At 41.2% G+C, this 25,006-nt stretch overlaps 1 long non-coding RNA gene across 1 annotated transcript in view; it reads left to right on the top strand.

Moving 5' to 3' along the window:
- LOC116659329 overlaps window positions 1-25,006 on the top strand; it is a 199,932-nt gene that overhangs the window by 122,427 nt on the left and 52,499 nt on the right. Inside the window, exons 3-4 of the long non-coding RNA XR_004314648.1 lie at window positions 12,053-12,171; window positions 12,996-13,079. This is a non-coding gene — a long non-coding RNA (uncharacterized LOC116659329). The remainder of the gene's footprint in view (window positions 1-12,052; window positions 12,172-12,995; window positions 13,080-25,006) is intronic.

Raw genomic sequence — 25,006 nt, 5'->3', positions numbered from 1 at the left:
TCATGAACTTGGTGTCCTGAGTGCTTCTGACCAGATAGCTTTATGAATGGGAAGATTCTTGCCATAGAGTGTTTATCCCAAGACACATTTACCAAGTGAAAAGTTAGCTATGCGAATGCTTATTCTGGACTAAGTGAGAATTTTTTCTCCCCTTCATCACTCAGAGCTGATTCCATGACCATGGATTTCGAAAATTGTACACTTCTGTTCGCATGTTCACACGTAACACTGAAATCAATATTGTGTTTAAGTTCACTTCTTGTTCGGGAACAAGGCACATAAAACAAGGGTACCATGGGGCATTTTCATGCTCAACCTCTCAGGAAGCCAAAGAACTCTCTCCCTTCTCCCGAGCATATCTGTTTTCTAAAAATATTCCCCGTTTCACCAATAAGAATAATCACAGGGGGCTTTCCCCCCATAAGGTGTTATTTTGATTTCAGGAATTAGGCTCTAATTGAGCAGCTGAGAAAAATCCTGCTGTAAATGTGAACGATGGAGCCAGCTTTTCTAACGAATTCTAGCTGATGAGGGGGCAGCAGGAAGGGAAGGAGGACGGCAAGATATATTAGGGGATGGGCTGTGCAGTGAGTAGAACAGTGACCCCCCTCTCCCCCAAATTTGTGTCTACCTGGAAACTGAGAATATGACCTTATTTGGAAATAGGGTATTTTTAGATGTAATTAATTAGGGAGCTCTAGATGAAATCAGCTGACTTTAGTGTGGGCCCCAAGTCCAGTAACTGATGCCTTATAAGAAGAGGAGAGGACACAGAGAGACACAGGGAGAAGACAGCTGTGTGATGACGGAGGCAGAGATCAGAATGGTGCAGCCACAGCCAAGGATTGCCGGGGGCCACCAGAAATTGGAAGAGGCAAGGAAAGATTCTTCCCTAGAGCCTTCAGAGGGAGCATGTTCCTGCTGATACTTTGATTTTAAAATTTTAGCCTCCAGAATTGTGAGAGAATAAGTTTTTACTGTTTGGCAGGGAGGTTGTAGCTCAGTGGTAGCATGTGTGCTTAGCATGCACAAGATCCTGGGTTCAATCCCCAGTACCTCCCTTAAAAAAATAAATAAACCTAATTTATAAATAACAACCTGTTTCCAAGAGCTTGATCGAAAGTGTACCTCAGGAAGACACTATAAAAATGAAGTCCAAAGCCTTGTGTCTTCAAGGGTCTTAATATTCATGGACTTTATTTAACGTGTTTATTTTAGCATAAAAAAATAAGTGTTTCTAAGGGAATCCATCTTATTTTGATAGATTTTCTTTCCAAGGCTTCTGACTTTTGCAAGAAAAAAAGTGTTTTTTTTTTTTTCCTGAAGCCTGATTCCAAAATTAAACAGGCATTTTTCAGGGATTTTTTTTTGTCTGTATGTGTGTTGACTATACAAAAATAAGTGTTTTGTAGTTTAGCTGCAGGCAGAAACCCATGAGCAACAAACGCAATGTGACTAAGAGATGGTGGAAATGACAGCTACCACGGTGGGTGTAAGGGCTCAGCGTCCTTCCCATGAGGGAGCCAGCTGGGAGAAAGTGCAAGAGAGCACAGAGGGTGAGCTGGAGAAGGGGTAACCCAGGCAAATACAGGGGACCAAAAGCCTGCATCTCCGTGTGCAGCTCATTTTAGAATACTTCTCTCATTTAATATCTTCTTTGATTCTCAAAACAATGCTGTGAGGTGGCTGGCATGTTTTATTCCCATTTTTGAGGTCATGAAACCAAATCTTCAAAAGATGAAGGCACACAGCTAGAAAAAGATGCTGCTGAGACTTGAATCCAGGACTTCCTGGTTACCTTCCTACTAATAATGCTTAAAGTAACGTGTTGCCTCCCTGAACTAATTACTTGTGTTATTCAATGCCTACATCTTGGTAGGCATATAATAGCTGCCATGCCCCTGACTAGAATAATTTTAAGACCCAATGTGTGGAAAACTGATGTTGAATCTGTTTACCATCATAGAGGAAAGGGCATATGTTTGCCTCTCCCATTAACTAAAAGGAAAACACAGTACAGATAAAGTTTAATTCAGATGCTGCTGTAAGGAATTTTCAAGTCAAGGACACGTTTCTTAAAATGATAATAGTACTTACCTCATAAGGCAACTGTGAAATTTTAATGAGACCATGTATATATAATACTTTGTACAATTCCTGGAGCATAGTGTATACTCGGTAAATATGGGTCATATTATTTTAACTGTTACTATTAATATTATCTGCCATGTGATATATATATTTTAAGGTTATAACTTTTAAATTATAAATGTATTGCCAAGGTTGTAGATTTCAGCTCTCCAATGAATATTTAAATATACATTTTCAAACTTTTTTTAAAACCTCTCGTGACTTGAGATAATTCACAGTGCAAGCAATAACCTGAAAGGTGTTTTCTCTTCAATAGTTTTGGTATTTAAGATGATGAATTCTTAATTAAAGTTCTCTTTTTTATTTTTATAGTTATGCTTAGTCACATATTTGACAAATATTCACCAAAATGACTCTAGTAAAATTATTTTTGAAGACATCTCATAAGGCAACAGTACATAGTAAAGAATTAGTGCAGTTATGTATTTATTTTCTGTTATCTGTTGACAGTAGTTAGAGGTAGCCTCCACCCCAGCATGTGTCAGGTTTTCACATGGAGGGGCTTTGACATGGCGGGACACCCATTTGGGTTCCTTGGGCCTCTCTCTACCCCCTCACTCACATCTCCAAAACATCAGGTCGCTGAGTTTGGGAGGAGAAAATGGAAAAATGGACGTGATAACCTAACTCATTCCACTACCCATTCGCTTTTGTTTCTGCTCCTCTTGCAAATCGTTTTTCCCTCAGCTGGCTCTAGCCCTGGGAAAGAGACCTGAGTCCTCTGGTTTCCTGGAGGCGAGTGAGGACGTCAGGGACCCACGGTGCTGCACAACTGAGCCACCTTCCCCCAGAACTCCCTCGGCCTCACTCCTTGTCTATCTCTCAGCTGGTTCTGAATCTGGCTAGAAGTGAGGGGAGCTACTTGGGAGCCCCCTAACTTTCCAACAAATACGTCCTCGTGACTTACTGCCTTTGGGAGGGGGAGAGGAACAGCTCTCCAAATTGTTACTGATCATATCACTTCCATATCTGGACCAGTAAAGAAAAATCAATACATAAAAAGATACACTCTTCTCTCTTGAGAAGTTTATAGGGTTTTCTAGTTTTTAATGTTTTGATAGTCTATATATTTTGACAGTTTTATGGATACCTAATCAAATGTTTGTACCTTGCAAAGTGAAACAGGCACAGGTTATTATGTGTTTTCATCAAACACAGACAGGCCGTAAGATGTATTATATAATTTATAGTATGAAATCAGTCTTTCCTTTTGATCATCCAGTTGCTGATTACATAAAATTCATATGTTAGTTATTAAATTATATCATGTATGGAAAAGTATTTTAAATATTTCAAAACATTTTGTACATTATAAATTGTAAGCTATTCTTTTGGTTATAATTATTCCAAATTTGACATCTTTCTCTGTTCATTTATTCTCAGATATTCTCACCTGAGCATTTATTACATCAGGCATAAGCTGGTTATAGAGGATATGGGAACAGCCACCTCCTTTTCCAATTCTAGAATAATTCTTATCAAGTAAATTTTGTCTAGGAGAACATATTATTCTTGCGTTCCAACTAGCAATCTTTAACTGACAGGAAAATCAATGTGATTTCCTCAACAGCAAATTATATTCCACTTCTGTACATTATAGCACTTTTGTTGGAGTTGATAAATAAGGATAAATACTTATGGTCATTTAACTTAGTAGGATTTACTTAAATGAACTGCCAGAAAGGACTTAATTCTTAAAATAATTGATTTTTCTCTACATCAGGTGAAAAATGTACAATAGAGTAAATGAAAGTCTTTTAAACAAAAGTAATGTTCTATTCATTAAAAGAAGCATAAAATACACTATAAGGTTGAATTATCCAAATCTTTGAAAAACAATTACTTGCAGGTTATTAACCTATTTTTAAAGCAAGAAATTTTAAACAGTGTTCAGCGTATTCCCTAACCTGACATGCATTGAGATGAAGACATTAAAAAATAGCTGTTACTACCCCAGTGTTTTTGCTACATACAGATGCAAGAAAAAGCTGAATGTATCTAAGTGATTTGAAAATGGCATGCGATGTCTCCTGACAGGCAATGGCAGCAGAGAGCCCTCGAAAAAAATCCATACTGACCTCAGCACTGTTCAACTCTTATCGACAGTTGTCATTCAAAAGGCGGTATCACATAAAAGCTTTCCAGTCTATAGCTTAAGTTTCCGTAGTAGGGCAAAATCCTATTACCTTCGAACGCACCTTTCAGACATCTCTTCTCTTCTCTTCATGTTTGCAAACCACTGACAGTTCTGGGTAAAGTGTTTCTTACCCAGGTTGGTTCTGGTTATCATCCCAGCCTCAAACCTTCCTTACAAAAATAGTCAATTGTCCAGAATGATACGCAGGTTAATTACATTTTCTTAAACTGTGTAGCACCCAGTTGCATTTAATTGTCATCTCCTATCTTCACGGTTTTATCTAAATTTTTCCTTAGCTGAAAACTTAACTGGTATCCAAATTGTGTTTTTCATTTCATCTTCATATATTTTGAACATTCTGCTTATTTAAATGATCTTGAAATCTAGGAATAGAAGACATTAGTGGTGGATTCTATAAATATTACTCGTAACTTAGAAAATGTATGAGATGTATAGCTGTGAGTCTACAGTCCTCTACTCAAAAGAAGCTGGTTAAAAGTGAAAAAAAAAACAAGAAGAAAATATTCGACTCAATTCTGCCTATTTATATGATGTGAGATGATTAGCATTTGCTTACTATTTCATCAGACTTTATGTCTGTATTTGTAGACACGGTCTAGGATGAAAGGAATAACAATAATCTCTTCTAAGAGCTCGTCAACTATCCATCCGGTCAGAGAGATAGAAATTTATAGGTGTTTTGTATCAGGGAAAACTAGGAAGATCGTAACTTTGTTGTTGTGTAATGTGCCACAGGACAGTGGTCCCAACCCAGTTTGATCATATGTTTTGGCCTGTCCTCAATTATCTCGAGACCTGGAGAGAGGGTTCTCATGGCATTTTCAAATCAAGCAATTCTCTAAAATCATGAATTCATTCAAAAATATTGATTTAGTATCTACTAGGTGCTTAGATAATCCCTTGACCCAGATGCTCCCTGCATCAACTTTATTCCTACTCATCTTTGAATATTTGGGGTAAATATTAGTAACTTTATGAAGCCTTCCCCCACCCTTTTTTTCACCCTACATTAGTGGAGTGAATCACATTATCCTGGGAATTCTTTTTTTTTTTTTTAATAACATCTTTATTGAGATATAATTCACATATCATAAACTTCATTCTTTTTAAGGGTACAATCCAGTGGTATTTGATATACTTACAAGGTTATGCATTGATCATCACTATCTGATTCCAGGCCATTTTCATCACCTCTTCCAAAAAAAATCCCACACTGTTATCACTCATGCTCCATCCCTGCTTCCCCCTAGCTCCTGGCAACCACTGAATCACTTTCTGTCTCTATGGGTTTGCCTATTCTGTACATTTCATATAATGGATTCATAGTATGTGGCCTTTGCTCCTAGCTTCTTTCACACAGCATAATGTTTTTAAGGGTCTTTCATGTTATAGTATGTTATTCCTTCCTATTGCCAAATAATATTTCATTATACAGCTATATTTGTTTATTCATTTATTAGTTGATGGTAATTTGGGTTGTTTCTACTTCTTGGCTATGATGAATAATACTGCAATGAACACACATGTACAAGTTTTGTATACACATATATTTTCAGTTCTCTTGGGTATATACCTAAGAGTGGACTCCCTGAGTTTTATGGTAATTCTGTGTTCAACATGTTGAGGAACTGCCAAACTGTTGTCCAAAGTGGTTGCGCCATTTTACAATCCCACCAGCCGCTCACGATGGCTCTAATTTCTCTACATTCTTGGCAACATGTGTTCTGGTCCATCTTTCTTTTCACTACAGTCATCCTAATGAGCAGGAAGTGCTACCTAGTTGCCCTTTTGGTATGATTTCCCAGACTAACAATGAGTCCCTCAACGTGACTAATGAGCATTTTTTCACCTAGATGGGAAGATTCTAAAGTTTGGAGTCAACATATTATTTATTCTGTTATCTCAGTACCAAATACAAACTGGCACATAGCAGGGACTCAGTAATTTTTTATAAATGGAATGACTATGTATTTAATTGTTAACAGTGCGGTACTTTGAATTACTCATAAGAAAGGTCCTAAGTACCTAATGTTTGTTACAAATATTCTTCTCAAATCGCCCAAACTCATGATGGATATGTACATGAATGCAAAACCACAGATTCTTTAAACCCATTTTTTAAAAACCAGCAAAAAATATGTGCTTTTAAAATGATGACTTACTTATATTTTTCTCCTTAGAAATCAATTTTTGACAAGCAGTATATCTTGGCTCTTTATGGGAGCAAAGTTTAACTCAGATTGGGTGGTGGCTGTGTTTCAGTCAAGTTGATTACAGGGCCAGAAAGCGAAAACGTGGTGTTTGTGGAAGGCAGAGGCAGATACAGATCTTGCATGAGAGCCTGTCCCCTGAAATTAGAGATGGATGCGAGATATGGATTTATTTTTCAGGGTATGTTCCTTCCTGGATGTCAGATGCCATTCGTCACACCACAGATTTTGCTGTCTATCAGGATCTAGGTAAAAAGGTATTTCAGAGCTTAAGGAGTTTCTCTCCATACGGCATTTTATCCAAAGAAGCAGTTTCACTTCCTCTGAGAAATTTAGAAAGTTGGAGAAAAGCACAACCCTGGATGCACTGTGGTACTTGGCAGGCTAGCTCTGCATCTCAGCCACTTCCTAACTTTAGCATCTACATTAATGCAATTATTTTTTCCAGAATGATTACAGTGAGTCCTTGTGTCCCTGGTCTAAACATGGACCCAAGTGGCTATAAAAAGTTTCCAAAGGTGGCAAATTTATTACCAGAGAATTACTGGAAAACTGGGAGAATCCGTTCATTAAGAATTGCAAGTGAGAGCATAGATGGACAAAATGTTTCAAAAGACTAAAAAAAATGGGCATACGTAGTGATGCTGGAAGTTTATTTTTAGGGTTGTAACTTCAAGAAATAATTAGACACTTGTGCATAGATTTATGAACATAGATGCTCATACAGGATTGTTTAAGATAGAGAACAACCTAATTGTCTAAGCAGCAGAGTTGACAGTAAATCATGGTGCACACACAGAACCATATAACGGAATAGCACCCAGTCACCAAAAGTCATCTTGTGGAAGACTACTTAATGATGCAGGGATTTTCAAGATACATGAGGTTAAAAAGCAGGTTATAAAAATAGAGAAATATTATAATCCTCTTTTAAAACACATGCTTATATGTATATATATCTGCATAGAAGGAAATACTGAACTCTGAGTGGTGACATACACAAGTGGCTTTTATATTTTTATTTATGCTTTTTTTGGTCCCCATGTTATGATTAATAATTTATATTAAGTGGCACACTACTTAAAAAGAAAAAAAGCAGAATTTTTGATGAGATACCATGTATGTAAGAAGCTCAGATCTTAGAAGATAATGTTTTTATTTTTATTTTTTATTGAAGGATAGTCAGTTACAATGTGTTAATTTCTGATGTACAGTACAGTGTTTCAGTCATATATATACATACATATATTCATTTTCATATTGTTTTTCATTAGAGGTTACTACAAGATATTGAATAGAGTTCCCGCTATAGTAGGACCTTGTTGTTTATCTGTTTTATATATAGTAGTTAGTATTTGCATATCTTGAACTCCCAAATTTATCCCTCTCCTCCTCTTTCCCCTCATAACCATAAGATTGTTTACTATGTCTGTGAGTCTGTTTCTGTGAGTCTCATCTGTAGATGAGTTCATTAGTGTCTTCTTTATTTCTTTTTTTTAGATTCCACATATGAGTGACATCATATGGTATTTTTCTTTCTCTTTCTGGCTTACTTCACTTAGAATGACAATCTCTAGGTCATTTTGCTATAAATGGCATTATTTTATTCTTTTTTTGGCTGAGTAGTATTCCATTGTATAAATATACCACAGCTTCTAATAGGACTTATTTTGTGGAGGTTTGATGTGCATGATATAAGAAATGTACAAATACACACACAAACACACAGCAAATTACTTTCGGAGATGACTTTCAGTTTTGGCTTTCTGTCTTGATTTTTTTAGTCTTTTCAAATTAGAGGGGCTAGTGTGGCATTTTGGAGGGAGTTTCTATTCCACAGTCCCGTGTATCCCTGATGGGCAGTGTCTGCTAGAGTCGTGTTCCTTGTGTCTCTCGTTCTCTGGCCCCATTGCTGCACCTGAGAGGAGAAGTATCCGATGGTAAGGCTGGTTGGGCCCCTCCCAGGCTTCTCTCTCTCTCTTTCTCTCTCTGTCTCTCTTTCTGTGCCAGGGCCTGTCCTCAGGACAACTCCTCTCCTCTCTGTGATAATCTCCCTGGGGCAGTCTGGTAGTCACGTGTGTTTATTCAGCTGTGTCTGAAGTGGAGAGACAATATGATCTAGTCTACTATGCAGCTTTAAAGTCACAGTTGTGTTCTTATCCTCAAATCCAGCTTTACTCAGTAATAAATCTGATCTTTAAAATCTACTTCCAATGTACAGAAGTAATTGCTTGCTTATATGCCACCAATGAAAAACTGAAATATGAAATTAAAAACACCACACCATTTGTATTAGCACCCAAACCAAAAAGATACACTTAGGTGTGAACCTAATAAAATCAAAGATCTGTATGAAGAAAACTATACAAAAATTCCGATAAAAAGAAATCAAAGAAGATCTAAATAAATAAACGGAGAGAGATTCCATGCATGGGGATGAGGAGACTCAATATTGTCAAGATGTCAGTTCTTCCCAACTTGATCTATAGATTCACTGCAACCCCAATCAAAAATCTCAGCAAGTTATTTTGTGGATATTGACAAACTGATTTTAAAGTTTACATGGAAAGGCAAAAGACCCAGAATAGCCAACACAATATTGAAGGAGAAGAACAAAGTCAGAGAACTGACACTACCTGACTTCAAGACTTACTATGAAGTTACAGTAATCAACACAGAGTGGTATTGGAGAAAGAATAGACAAAAAGATCAATGGACTAGAACAGAGAGCCCAGAAATAGATTTACTTAAATATAGTCAACTGATATTTGACAAAAGAGCAAAGGTAATACAACAGATCAAAAACAGTTTCTCCAACAAATGGTGCTGGAACAACTGAATTGATCATCACATGCAAAAAAGAAAAAAAAAGGAACCTATATGCAAATCTTACACTTTTCACGAAAATTAACTCAAACTGGATCATAGACCTAAATGTAAAATGCAAAGCTCTAAAAAGTCCTGGAAGATAACACAGGAGAAAATTTAGGTTTCCTTGGGCTTGGTAATGACTTTCTTTGGGTACAATATGAAAAGCATGATCCATGAAAGAAAAACAAAATTGACAAATTGGACTTCATTTAAATCAAAAACTTCTGCCCTATTAAAAGCTCTGTGAAGAAAATGAGAAGGCAAGCTATGGAGTGGGAGAAAATATTTGTAAAACACACATGTGATAAATAACTGTTATCCAAAATTATAAAGTACTCTTAAAACTCAGCAATGAAAACAAACAACTCAATCGAAATCTTTGTCTGTCTCCTGTATCCATACAAGAATTGGTTATCAACTCAGAAAATCAAGAAATGTGTTGTTTATGCAATCCTCCCCCTCAAACAAAGAACCCTGAGGATTCTGTAAAGAAGATGTTTGCAGATGGCGGAGTCTGTCTGGCGATTCATGAGTGACCTGTACTGGGATGAACCTAATGTGGTGCTCACTGGAGAGCAGAGGGACAGTTTGGCAGGAACATACCAATTTGTTCCGATGGGGTACGTTGAAGGGGGGAGACAGAATCTCAAGTGAGGAAATAAGACAAAAGGCGCTAACGTGGGGAGCTTTTTCAGTTAGAGAAGGAGGCAAGATGGGCACAAGGTTACAATTGGACACCAGAGGTTTTTTTACCATTTCCCACCTTTCTTTGCCTCCAGGCCACTTTCCACCCCAAAATGTGTGGTTTCTTTTCAGTCCAGAGGTTCCTGCTTTTCTCTGTCTGCCCAAGGAGCCCCCTTATTCACAAGCTGTATGGTTTCCTGCCATTTGGCCTGTGCCCCCCTTTCTTTGCTCATATCTAGCAATCTGCCTGCTGTGACATTGTCACTGTTTCTTTTGTTTATGTACTTGTGGTACCTTCTTCTGCTAAGATATTTTTAAAAAATAATTTGTTTCCATTGACAGGTAAGTCAATCCCAAGATATTGGGTTTGTAATGTATCTACTTACTGAGCAAACTTTGCTTACAAGACAGTGCAAAGTTAAATACGTCTGGCCTCTCTAAGTTTTTAATTTAATTGAAGTCTATATTTTAAGGCACTTCAAAAGAAATATAAATACAGGACATGAGCTGAATAATTCCAGAAGTTTCTGTAAAAAACTTCTGATCCCTGGTGGACAGAGTATAAATAACCTCGTTGTCTACGATCCACCCCTTCTGCCCAAGCATCGAAACTTCAGCTGGGCACAGAATGCTTTAATTTGGAGATGAAGAAGATTTTTTTTCCAAGTAGAAAGCATACCATTGAGAATATGAATCACTAAGGGTGACATTAAATCTTCCAAAGAGATAATATATGTCTCTGTGGTGGCTCAGGAGACTAACAATAAATGTTAAATATTAATAAGATTGTGGAAATCCTCATGGACACTGTGATTAAAGGAGCACTAGAAAGGGGAACATGACAGAGAAGATAAAAAGCAGGGATCTATGTAGTGGTCTTTACAGTATATGCTTCATATGAGGGGAAAAGGTAAAGAGAAGAGAAAGGTTTTTTCAGGGAGAAGACAGGTGCGGGAGTAAATAAAATTAGAAAAGAGATAATATTCTTCAGAGACAGGCAGTTGGACCTTCCCCTTGTGCTCTGAGTTGCAAAGGAAAATCAGCCACGTTCTGAGGAAGAATCTGCTACAGAACCTGGAGAGGGGATCCATTTGCTTTGGAGTTCCTGGTTTTCTTGGCTTTTGCTCTTGTTTTGGTCCCTAGGGATGGTGGAAATGGTAGTGCTGACAGAGGAAGGGCACGTCAACCCATCACTCAGGGAGCGGCGGCCGGCTGGGCAAGGACACAGCTTTGCCTCATGGCTCTTCTTCAAAGACTGAGGCCTTCCAAGTCTCTGAGTAAATCTGCAGACCCATCACGAGGGAGGGAGTCTCTGTCGATAACTCTGGCTCACCCTGCACTTAATTCTGAAATGAGCCCTGCTTTTAGACTCTCCTTCCCGACCCTGACTTTACCGAGCCTGATGGATGGGGCCACGTGGGCTGCTGGTCAAATGCATTTTCTCACACAGAAAAAGGGGATGGAGATGAACAGAAAAAAAGAAGGAAAAAAACAGGGAAAGGCAGGAAATATCTAGGCTTGCATTCTTTTGAAGATTCAGCCCCATGTCTAGTTGGAATTGCTTTGTTAAAAAATAATAATATATCCTTTTCCCTACTTCTCTATATAAAATAAACAACAAGGACCTATTGTACAGCACAGGGAACTCTATTCACTATCTTGTAACAACTTATAATGGAAAAGAGTCTGAAAAAGAACATAGATACCTATACATATAGAGGTAGGTATGACTGAAACACTTTGCTGTACACCTGAAAATAGCACAGCATTGCATATCAACTATAATTCAATTTTTTTAAAAAAGAAAGAAAATCACCAAAAATTAATAATAATAATAATAACCTGGCTATCCTGGAGACAGTGAGCAAATGAAACGGCCCACAATGGAAATCAGCCAAACTAGATGAAGGCTGACTCTGTGGATTCCCCTGGGTGGTATTCAGAGAGTCTCAGAGAATCATATTCCCTTTTCATTCAGATGCAGAGGAATCCCGAAGACCATGGAAGATGTGTGTCTGTATGTGTTTAGGAGGAAGGAAGGAAGGAAGGAAGGATGCGGGCTACAGGGCAGAAGACAAAGACATGGAAAAGGAATTGGTAAGTGAGCAGAGTATGGCTGTGTGGCCTTCTCATCCTAACGTTATAATATTACTTGAACCTCAGTCTGAAAGATGGAAATGGAAAGATTCTAATAAGATTCTTATTTGGACTTGTTCCATCTTGAGAAAGGAAGAAAGATAGGACTTAGCACTTACCTGCAATCTATAAAATATTATTTTGAGAATAAGTCATATTCTGGGTTTTCTCTCTCTCTCTCTCTCTCTTTTTTTTTTTCTTTTACATTTTTAATTGAAGAAAGGTGGTTCAGTGAGGCCGAAGGAGGAAATATTTTACGCAGTTTGATTAAACTAAATTCTGCCAAAGATGATGGCTGGGCTATCTTTCTCCTCAAGGAATTTTTTTTTATAAAGGTAATCTGATTTTCATTTTGATTTAGATGATATCAGAGATTGAACCAAATGACTCCCAAGGCTATCCCCAAACCCACATTTTATAATTTTTAAGAAAGAAAAGGTCCTTTGTAACGAATTCCAGAAATTAAAAAGGAGGAGTTTTTTCTTCTGTGAAGGCACAGCCCTCAAAGTGAGACCTGAGGGTGACATTTGCACTCCTAGCCTTTGCTGAGTTGAGGACCACAGAGCATAGACCAAGTCAGAGCAGCGTGGGAGTCCCCACTGCTCCCCACATGGCAGCCGAGGAGCAGAGCTACAAACTCAAATGCCTTTGAGCAGCATCCAGTTTCTTCTGCCTTCAATAACATGAATTTACCTGGTTTCATGGAAGCACATTCCATCTGGAATTAAGGGGAAGAAAGAGAATATAATGGCAAAGTGGATGCGCGTGCTTCTTATGTTTTGCAGAAAGAAAACCCAGGCGTCCTTTAGATACTCTGTCTTTATGGAGCCAGATTTTGGGACAACAAGATCTCTACCTCTTCATTGTCTGTGAGTGTTTTCCATAACTAATCATTCTTCTTTATGTTGGGGGCCAAAGAGGTCATATGTGATCACAGTTCACAGGATGTGTGTTTGGAAACCAGGAGGAGAGATCTCAGTGGCAGAATAGAGTTTAGTATGTGAAAATGTGTTTGGCTGCAAGTAAAGAAACCCTGAAACCCTGACTTATAACAGCATATTTTTCTGACATAAAAAGTAAGTGAAAGACAAATATTGTATGATATCACTGCTATGTGGAATCTAAAGGAAATCAAACTTACAAAAACAGAGAGCAGAATGGTGGTCATCAGGGGTTGGGGGGTAGGGGATGTTGGGGAGATGGTTAGGGGCACAAACTTGGCAACTAGTAGATAAATAAGTTATGGAGATTTAATTCACTGCAAACTGCTTACAGATAACAATACTGTGTTATAAATGTGAAAGTTACTAAGAGACTAGATCTTAATTGCTCCCACCACAAGAAGAAAGTATGTGAGGTGTAGAGATGATAGCTATGGTGGTAATCGCATTGCAATAAATGTCTCAAATCAACATGTTGTGCACCTTAGGCTGACACAATGTTATATGTCGATTATATCTTAATAAAAAATCTGCAGATACACACTACTGTATATAAAACAGATAAACAACAAGGGCCTACTGTGTAGTACAGGGAATTATATTCAATATCTGTTTTTCCCCCCATTGGCTTCTTTTTATTGAAGTACAGTCAGTTACAATGTGTCAGTTTCTGGTGTACAGCATAATGTCCCCGTCATGCATATACATACATATATACTCGTTTTCATATTCTTTTTCATTAGAGGTTATAACAAGATATTGAATATAGTTCCTTGTGCCCAGAAGAAATTTGCCTTTTTAATCTATTTTTACATATGGTAGTTAATATTTGCAATTCTTGAATTCTCAAATTTATCCCTACCCACCCTCTTTCCCCCATAACCAGAAGATGGTTTACTGTGTCAGTGAGTTTGTTTCTGTTTGGGGCCTCAAGAAGACTACAAACATAGTGTAAATGAATCACACTCAGCCTCTGGAAAATACCTAATGCCTCCTGGAGCCCTGGACCCCACCCCCCACAGACACAGAACACAAATAGGCAACTGACTTTCATGCCCACAGCATAGAAACCAAGACACTATGGTTGGTGTAATGGTGAAAAGTGAAGCACTGGTCTGGGTTCAAATCCTGGGTATCATAGAGCAGCTGTGTGCCACCTGAGCAAGTTACTTAATTTCTCTGTGCTGTATGACTCTGAGCAAGAATTTGCTTGATCTCTCTGTGCCTTGGTTTCCACATCTTTAAATGGGAATAATAATAACACTTCATAAGGTTGTTGTAAGAAATAAATGAGTCAGTATACATAAAGGGCTCACAGGGCTGGCATTGACAGAGGAATGTGTTGTGGTCACATTAGAAGTGGTTGGGCTATCACTTGATTTAAACTTATTCTGAGAAGCTTATTGCATTAGTGAAATAACCATCTTCCAAGTCACTAAATGGCTGAAGTTCTAAATTACTCCTAGAGGCTTATCCTATGACCAGAAGGAGTCCCAAATGTTGCCTTTCAGCTTTGCTTAGGTTCCTTCTGAGCTGCTGCGGGGCTGGCCATAGAGGGAACACTCACAAATCGCTACCATTAAAGTAGGAAAATTTCAGTGCGTTTTCCTCCTCGCTCTTTCTAAATCGCAGAGAAGTCCATGATGCTCCCTTGCTTGAAGACTTTTCAGTACCATCCCTTTGTCAAATCTTCTTACAGGTCACGCAAGTGTCTCCAGGCTTGTCACCTGCCGACACCTGCTCACTTTCTGTAACCACCGTGTCACGTGCTCTAAGACAGCAGTTCCCAAACTTGGGCTGCACCAGAATTATTCAGAGAGCTGATTCAAATGCAGATTTCTGGGCCCTACAGAGTTGCTGATCTAGTAGGTGGGACCCAAGAACACACATCTCTAACTGATCCATTAAATCTGCTACCTTTTTTTTTTCTTAAGGAAATCATGACTTTAAAACTAACCTGTAATGCATGCTTTTCATGAATGAAGAACAGTCTTCCCAAACCAGGCTATGAGCTGTTTGAGATCTAGAACTTTGCCCTATTCATCTTTGTCCACCCAGGGCCTGGCCCGTTCTCCAAGACTTAGTCTCTCTGTAATGTCTGATGCTCAGATGAAATCCAGATGAACGAGGCTTGGCTGTAGGTAACTCCTTCGCCCTGTTCTGTCCTTCAGCTACAAAACAGCAGTGCTGACTGATGAATGTTTGGCAAGAACTTTTCTCAGTTGTGGTGGGCTGGCCAACTTCGTCAGGCCCTCAAGACTCCCTCTAGGACCAACAGACTCATTTGTAAGAAAACTTAAGAGTTCAGGTTAGATATGCTCAGCAGAGTCACAAGCAGGAGATTTTTCTCCCCTGCAAGTCAGCATGGACAGGCCTGCAGCCTCGGTGCCCTGACACCTGAGACACCTAATTCTTGTTCCCTTGCCTAAGCTCTTACCTTAAACATGCAGGGAATACCCACTAACCTCATTTTAGACATAATAAATGAGGTTTTTTCTCCCATTTTGGCTGACATGTGCAAAAGGAACAGTAATCACATGACTGAGAATATAAGAGCCTTAATGAATGTCCCCACGAAGGAGACCAGGGTGTGACAGCCTGGCCTGAAAGTGTACTTAAGCATATATCATAATCTCTACTCTGGATGTGATCTGACTTTTTGATGACTGTTTAATAATATTTTGGCCATTGTTTTACATTAAGAAAAGGAGGCATATTTTCCTAGCCGATGAAAATCTCTGATTGACTTAAACACTAAGGTGACAGAAGGCTTGTCTAACTTGAGGGAAGCAGATTACTTTTTTATGCTTTTGGTTTTACCAGGGATCTCATTGGCCAGTCCTCTCCTTAATCAGGCCTGACTGGCATGAAACCAGCTTTGGCGGGCTACTTTACCATCCTGAACCTTGATTTCCTCATTTATGAAGTGGGGGATGTACTAGCTATGTCATAATAGTATTGTGAGAAGTAAGTGGAACACCACATGTAAGGTATCAAACCTTGTGCCTAGTATGTAGTAGGTGCAGAATAAATGTTGCATTAAAATACTTATCGAACACCTACTGCATACCTAAGCTTATGCACCATGTGATATGGTGTAAGCTAACAAAACATTTAATGAGTGGTGAGTTAGGGCTTGTGTTCATATAAAATTAAGTAAAACAAAGGCAAAAAATTTGGCAAAACACAGCAGAAAGAGCAGAGGCCTGCACACCATAAAGGATTATAAACAACAAGGACTGAGCTTGGTAGGAAGAGGCAAGACGATTCTGTGCATTTTATAGAGAACTTATTAAGGTTTTTATTTTGATTATTTGTTTTTAACATCAAACGGGGTTTTCTCAAAGCCTCAGTTTCTTCATCAACAAAATATAAATAATCATTCAACATTGTCAGGATTCAATGAAATAAAGCTTTGTAACTAAGTGCTGAACCCGGATTTAATAGATGCTCAATAAACTGTAGCTGTTATGGATAAAAATTATTGTAGAGAAGTAGGAAAAGCATGGGACCCACAGTATGGAAACCTGAGTCCTTCATCTCTCGGGGTCTCCAGGAATGAAATTAGAGGACCAGAAGACTTTCAGAGCCCCTTCCACCCAGCAGTCTCTTGCTCTGGGCTCTGTGTGCTGCATCCTGACTGGGGCTTGGAAGGGGCGGGGCCCCTGCCTTCAGTACCAGATGCACAGTGGGTGCTGCGGGCTCCCCCCACCAGCCCCCAGGGTGTCTCACTACATTGGGAAGCATCCTCTGAGCACTGTGCATTCGGAGAAAGTTGGGTTTGAATTTTGGCTCTGGGCCTCAGTTTCTGCATTGGGAATGGAGTTTATACTTACACTGCAGGGTTGTTATAAGTGACTAAGAAAGTGCTTGGATGGCATCTAGTGCAATTCCTGGCACAAGATAAACGTATTCAATGAACAACGACTTTCAATTATGACTTGTGATGATGACGACATTGATGACGATGTGTGCTGGTGGTTATGACTCTAACACTCCTTGACCTAAGAAAAGAGGTGAAACAGGAATATGCCTCTGGGTCCTTCTGCTTTCAAGCACTGCTCCCTTCTTCTCCTGTCCAAGTGCGTCTCTTTTTTTTTTCAGTCCCTTGGGGTTCCATAATTTTTTCTAACTGGCCCCCACAAGCAGTCCCAGAACCATTCATTACCGTCTTGTCTTCATATTGTCCCGGCCCCCCCAGAACACTGAAACTTCCCTCGCATGTTTCTTACCCCTCTGGGTTTGCTTCCTGCATTTCACGGTGCTCCATGCTTACAGCCCACGGCTATCAGGTGAAGGATGTGCTGTGATACTCAATACGTATTTATATCAAGGCTTTTAAAAATATTTATACCATGATATTTATATTTATATCGTGACTTCATTTATTTCACTGAAATTTACATCATGACATTTATACCATGACCTTCATTCATTTCTCTGAAATGAAGCTTTTGCCTTCATTTCTAACTGAAACCAGTGTTTGAGTAAAAATAAAATCAGACACAAAACAGTCAATCCTATACTAATTTCTGAGAATAACAACATCAAATGAATGCGTTCAATCCTTCTATACATAGTAGGTGTGTTAAAAATGCATTGTAAGAAACTTTGCCAGTCTGATCCACCCTCCATTCACCAGCCAGCCTTAGCCCGGGGCGCCCTGAAGTCAGAAACCCTGAGGAAGTGAGTAAAGTGTGAGAAGAGTTTCCTGAGACCCTGCAAACAGCCGAGATGAGAGGCTGACATTTTTAAAAGACAGAGAGCGGAAAAGGTGAGAAGCAAGCCTACCGGGAAGATAGCGACAGAGTTGAAACTCTGATTCCAACTTAGATATGCAATGTCTGAGATATCTTGGGAAGAAACAACGTCCTGGATTGACGGGCTAGTCGCGGGGGAGTTTGTGGATTTAAAAGCAGCCCATCCAGCCTGGCGGCCCCAGACCCTGGTGAAAGTCTGTGTTGAACTGTGCCGCTCAGACAGGAGTTAAAAGAGACCCAGGTTAGAGGGGAAAAGTTCCAATTTGGAAGCTAGACGCTGCTGCTCCTTGCCCACATTCTAACTTCGAACCTGGTTTTGGTTCTTTTTATACGTTTTGTTATTGTCGATTGCTTTGAAGACAAAATCAAGACCTGCCCGTAATTAAACTCTCCACTGCGGCTAGTGCAGAGCCTAGCACATAATGCTGTTTCCATTCAGTGTTCCTTAAATGGGTCCGTGAAGTCAGCAGAGCTTGGGGATTTAAGAAACCAAGACTCATGACTTTAAGGGTGATGGAATGAATCCACATCTACATGGGAACCCTGCAGGGTTGTGGGTGAGGCCAGCTGATCTGGGCTTGAGTCTTGGCCCCAAGCACTCTTTGCCATGCGACCTTGGTGACGTGCTTTTGTCACATGTGTTCATCTGTGGGCTCTCTCCTGACCTCCTTGTCTCCAAGCCTCAGCTTCCCCATCTCCAAAATGGGGCGATCATGATACCTACTGCACAGAATAGTAACAGGATCGCCTTCAAAGAACAGACCTCATAATAAGAATAAGTCAGTCCCTTCTAACCCTTGGCAGGAATTTGTGGAAATCAGAGTTAAACGTCTCTTAGCACGGTTTCTGCCACATACTAGGCGCTCATTAAATGGGAGCTGTTACTACTAACAAAAACATGGTCATTTTCCATTTCTACTTCAACTCTGGATTTATCTTGAGGGACAATTTTCACTCTCGTATTGACAAAATAATGACACACTATCCAAATAAATGCACTAGTGCGTTCCTTGAGGGCTCACGTCATTGCACCTGCCCTGGGAAGGTGGAACTGTGTTTTGATCATTTGATCGCAGTCCTCCTAATTTTTTTTTAATTAAAAATATTGATAGCCCACCTGATGTATGTAAAATAACCCCGGCGATTGTACGGAGGCCGATGGAGTTGCCTGTGGAATAGCAGAAGGGCCGTCCACCCATCACCCGCCGCATGCTTGCCCTGCGCCGGCACTCGCCTCACCCTCAGACTGGCCACGACGTTAGCTCCGTTTGACTGCTGAAGGCACTAAAGCGCAGAGGGCGAGCCGCTTGCTCTGGGCACGCAGTCTGAAAGTAGCAGGGGCGTGATATGAAATGGGCTGACTTCGAAGTCCACGCCCGGGACTCCTGGCGTCTGGAGCTTCCGCAGCTGGGCTCTGTACCAGGTGACTCTCCCAGGGGTTATGCCCGCACCATCCCCACGTGAGAGGCGGGGGCACGGTTCTTCAGCCTATTTTCCAGAATTTCGCTGCTGCATTTGAAGCCTGTGCAGAAACTCTGCTGTAAATGATTCACTTTTCAAGTTGGAGTGCGGGCCTGGGACCTCCAGCACTCACCGCAAACGACAGCCATGTGCGGAGAGCAGGTGCTCCGCACCGGAAAGTCGCCTCATTTACCTTCATCCTTCCTTCTCCACACACCTCCCTGCACCCTGTTCCTCCGGACCCTTCCCTCACTGAACACATGTGATGTGTGGTTAGGGAGTAAGGGGACAAGTGCTCTTGCAAACACTCCCCGAGATGTTAATTATCCTGAGCTATTCTCTGATGTCTGCCCAGCTTTGAGGACCAGGGCGTGAAGAAACCCCACCTTTGGCACTCGCGTCTGAAGGGACGCGTGCAGTGACTAGTTCTTCGCCCACCCACACACATCCCCGGTGCCCCTGTGCCAGGCCGGGCGCGGTGCTAGGCTGCTGGTGAGATGAGGACGGTGGTGCCTTTCCTGGGGGGCCTGCGGAAAGGGGTCACGTTGGGGAGACCGTCAGGCAGAACAGGTTGCTTTCTAATAGAGTAAGCGCCCCAGCGTATGTGCGTACAGTGGGTGACACGGGAGCACAGACGGCATGCCGGGGCAGAGGCAAAGCAAGTCCCAAATGTGGTTTTGGTTAAATATATGTTGCCTCAGCTAAATGCAAGAAATGCGGTGTTATTAGAGCACTGAATCTCAAACTGTGCTCTCTGGAACTACACCTTGACACCTACCATGTGCCAGGGATTACTTGAGCCCTGGGGACACAGAGGGAGCAGAACAGAATAATCTGAAGGAGCTCCTAGAAGCAGCGCTGTGTTATGTAACCTTGGGGAGGTCACTTCACTCTTTTGGACTCCACTTCTTGATCTGTAAAAGAGGGAAGCTAAAGATAATCACGAAAGCTCCTTTGCCTATGTTAACGCCTCATGAAGTGAAAGGGGAAATAAAGATTTCTGAACATTTCTGGATTTTTTTTCACCAAATGTTATCCTGCTGAGGACAACCATGAGCATCCTCAGCTCTGGACTTCAAGGAGGACATGCTTGGTCCCTGCTCTTGCGGAATTCACCAGCCACGTGGGAAACAGCTTCAGACAAACAAAATGCATCATTACCTGTTACTGACTGTCAGGGCTTTGAAGAAGTTTCTGAAAAGTGTTTCATTTTCTTAAGTAGCTTGAACTCATCTGTGGCTCCTTTGATCGTTGACATATGTGGTTAACGAAACTGTGTCTCTTCTGTTGAACACATTCTAAATGACATTTGTCTGGTTATCACCGGGGGCCACGTGCAGGCACAGCCCCCAAGAGCATCATTGAGCAGTTTGTCTTATAGCTCCTTAGACCCTCTTCAGAGTCATCTGAGGGCCCCAGACTCCCAAGTGATGGGGAAGACCAACAACAAAAAATTAAGCAGTCTCACCCAGGCTGAGGGCACAGGGACCAAGACTGTGCAGTAGCGTCAGATGTGATTGGACCCTGGCACCAGGAGGTAACTGTGAACTGGCTCTGGCTGCAAGCCAACAGCAGTGGGAGAATCAAGGCCCTGAGCAGCAGATTCCTCTCCCCAAAGCATTTCATCTTGGCCAATGAACTTGGCGATGAATGGCTTACCAGGGAGAGCTGGGTTTCGCTGTGAGCAATTGTTTACATCCAGGCTTAACGGACGCTAAGTACTTCATCCTAGTCATGTGACCCCTTGATGAGACTTGCTACAGGGTGAGAGAAAGGAGAGGGGAAAGTTCATTGGTGACTTCAGTTCCCACATGTGTATGGTTGTGAATTCCCAAGGTTGTAACTTGCTGATCAGGTTCAGAACGGAGACTCATGCCAGCCGGGTTATACATTGTGCCTATTCCCCCAAAAGACTCTGGAGAAATTATCACCTTTTTCTCATCGTGACCCTAGAATCATCCACGTAGCTTATCTGGTTTAAGCACATGTAAACACATTTTTAAAACACAGCCTGCTTAAGTGACGTATTCAAGGTCACCTAGCAAGTGAGAACCAGGGCCAGAAAAAGAACCCAGAACATCCAACTCTTGTACCCTTTGTAATGAACCAGGCTAAGCTTTTTGTTTTATTTCTGGCCTTCTCAGGAATTCCAGACTAGCCTGCAGTACACTTCTGTCTTGAGGAAAGATACACCTGGGCAATTCATAAACTGGAGAATTTGCAGCAGAAAAGTGCCCAGAGAAAACCAGCAGAGAGCTCCAGAATTCAGTCCCCAGCCCACATTCCCATCTCAGGCAGGCAGCAGCATTTTCCCTGTCGTGCCTGGCTCCACGCCAAGCATCACAAGCACTAGATCTTCCTCTGGGTTGCCTTCAGGACAAGGAACTCGGAAATGAAACAAGGCGAGGGTATCTTGTTCTTGGAGAAGGAGGACAGAGCCCAGGCAGGACAACTCACTGCAGGCAGTTCTCTGTCATCAGGGAACCCCCACTCCTCCCAAACCTGACCCAGCTGTGCTTTTGCAAAAGGTTGCTAACGTAAGACCTCTGTGACCAAAGGCCTTCGACGCACGGTTCTGTGGGACAGTGAGAGACATCAAGTGGATGCCGGCGTGAATGAAACAGCCCGAGTAGCTCTGTCCTGTGGTGGGGGATTGTCCTTCTGTGATGGCTAATCCTCCTGTTTAGAGTCATATTTAGGGTTTGAGTGTTTGCTTCTGCTCCCCACCCTTGTCCTCCCACGTGTGTATATCCCCAGGGACTTCCTAGCACAGGATGGGTCATCTTCTAAGCTCAGCCATTCTGGTGTCTTTGCAGGGATTGGGGAATGGGGTGTGTTTAGAGGATTCATTTGATGTGAAGTTGAGCTCGGCACATGAGTGGAGCACTTACTATGTGCCTAATGCTGCCTCGTGTGTTGAGGATGTACAGACAGTCCTCACATTCTAGAGGTTTACCGTCTAATTTAGTGAGAAAGGCAATAAACGCAGGTGAGCACAGAGACGAGGTATCTAGTCCATCCCCCCGGGAGAGGCTGACAATTGAGTTGAGTCTTGAAGGGATAAACTAGCCACAGAAAGCCCTAGGAAGTGAGGGCTGGGTAGCAGCCTGAACAAAGTGTGGAAATGGAGAACGGCACCTGGGTGCAGACAAATATTTCAGGACTACAGGACAGTGGACTGAGGTTTAGAGTGATCGCGCTGGTCCTGGTTTCCTCCTCCGCAGAATGAGGTGGTGGACTCCAGTTTTGGCTTTTTCTGAGCACATATCCCACGAAGTGGATGGATTTGGAGGTGGTTATCCAGGTCTATCTGTACGCCTCCAATGCCATTTGTTTGTGTGTTTTAAAGAGTGATATCATAGCTTTATTTAAAGATGCCAACATTCCAATACACCAGAAATTTAAATCTTGAAATATACTCAAATCCAGGATAAAATATTTTTTAAATTGTGGTATAATACACATCACCTAAAACTTACCGTTTTTAACCATGTTTACATGTACAATGGCGGCATTGAGTACATTTCTATTGCTGTGCAACCATCATCACCATCCACCTCCAGGACGTTGTCATCGCCCCAAACTGAAACTCCGAGCGCATGAAACAGTAGCTCCTGCTCCCAGGCCCTCCTAACCTGCCCTCTGTTTTCAATTGTTGAATTATTTTTGCCTTTCCTGTAGAAGTCTCAGGCCGCTTTGTCACAGCGTCCGATAGATGGAACTATTCAATGACAACCCTGGACGGCGGGACAGTCGTCAGTTTTTTGGTTCTTGCAGGAACGCTCATTAACCGTGCGTTTTGAAGCAGCACCAAGTTTCCTCCGAACCCACCAAGGAAGCGTGAGCTCCCCCTAGAGTTTAGTGCTCGCATTGCAATAATCCGGGCAAAAAGCCTGAACTACCGGTGGGTATGGAAAGGGAAGAAAGGGGCCAAGATTTGAGAGCCAGGAGGGAGTTTCTAGGTATAACCTGTCTGTGCTTCTGCAGTAGCATTGCCTCCCTTCCTCCCTCTCACGCACTGGACTGCGTCTCATAATCCTGCCAACGCTTAAATCCCTTTTGCTTCCTAGACTGTCCAGAGTAGTTGATAATGCTGCTGCTTTAGTCAGCAATGCTGTTTTTCAAGTCACGCTGGAGCTAATGTTTCAGCAAACGGCCACTGTGTTCCTGGGGGTAGCAGAAATCAAGCAAAACATAAAGCGCAGGCCCGACCAGGTCTGGTCCCAAAGGCTTGCTTGGAACGTCTCACAGAATGGAAGCTTTCTGTTTTTGCATTAATCCTTGTTTGCTGGCCATGTTCCAACTCAGGTAATTACAGCCTCCCTCTCCCAAATCTCCCTGGCAAATTTAGTCCTTTCATATGTCTTCTTGTGATTTTTAGTGTTTGTGGCTTTTTGCTCTTGACCCGGCATTTTTCTGAAGAAATTTTGCCTCTCAGTGAGAGGGCAGAGATGGGTGGACCCAACGGCCCCATGTATTATGTTCAGAAGAATTGTATGGCCGCATAAAGGTGGTGGAGCCATGATAAGTGGAGCAGAACCCTGGAGAATGCGGGGCCTTGGGAGATGCCCTGATGGGTCCCCTCCCCAAAGGTGTGTGATGAAACTACAGATGCCATTCACTGACTTCTTAATATAAAGTCTCCATAACCCTCTCGAGTTAGACAGTCAGTTTTATCACTCTTTTGGCAAGTGATTTGAACTGACCCCTAAGTGGAACCCCTAATGTTTGGGTGTTGCCAATCCACCCTCTTGTTTCTCCTGTTCAATTAGCAAATGGTCTATTGTTCCGTTCCCTAGGGTTATGATCTAGATTTTACTTTCAGAGAAAGGGATCATAGACATTTTTGGTTATTTGGATCCAAAATGCACTAAAACATGCCAGAAATTTCTCAGCAATTATATTGTGAACATCACCGGGTTCTCAAGACATTATCAATTACGTGGCGCACTTCAACTCATGAAGCAGCTATGGAACAACGTGTGCCACCTTGCCTTCCACCTAAGTGACCTTGAGGAAGTTAGCTAACAATTTCACACTTTCATTTTCTTGTTTGAAAATTGAGGATGGTAAAAATAGCCACTTCATAAGATTGTTGTGATAAGATGTGTTGTGTTGGGAGGGCATGGAAAACCATTATTACTCCTACTAATATTATTGTTACTGTTATTATTATTATCGCCTCTACTACCACTAGTATTAGTATTATTATAAAACATTATATTAAGTAAACATATTGTGGAATTAATCTAGATGATAATGAAGTACTCAAAAGATCACTTAAATAGTTGAGGATACCAAGATGACCAAGCGATTGTCCCTGCCCTCAGTCTGCTTATGTTCTAGTGAAGGAGTTGTATGTTCTTCATGGTTGTGTGTTCTGCTGTAATCCTAAAACTGAGATCCATGCCTGGCATTTATAGTGGGAGGCCAATAAATATTTGTTAATAGAATGAATGTATATAGGACTTTAACACAAGCATACTTCTATTTCCTTTCTGGGAAATTACCAATGAGGGGAATTAGGGACAGCTCCATAGAAAAGTTGGCATTTAATCTTTGATTGAATTCAATGATTGATTTCAATGATTGAATTTCATCTTTGATTGAAGAATGGGTATGATTTTGATAGTA

Source organism: Camelus ferus, chromosome 23 (genome assembly GCF_009834535.1).
Source record: "Camelus ferus isolate YT-003-E chromosome 23, BCGSAC_Cfer_1.0, whole genome shotgun sequence".
Taxonomy (NCBI): Eukaryota; Metazoa; Chordata; class Mammalia; order Artiodactyla; family Camelidae; genus Camelus; species Camelus ferus.
The sequence above is the reverse complement of the archived record's forward strand: the minus strand, read 5'-3'. Positions and strand labels throughout refer to the sequence as shown.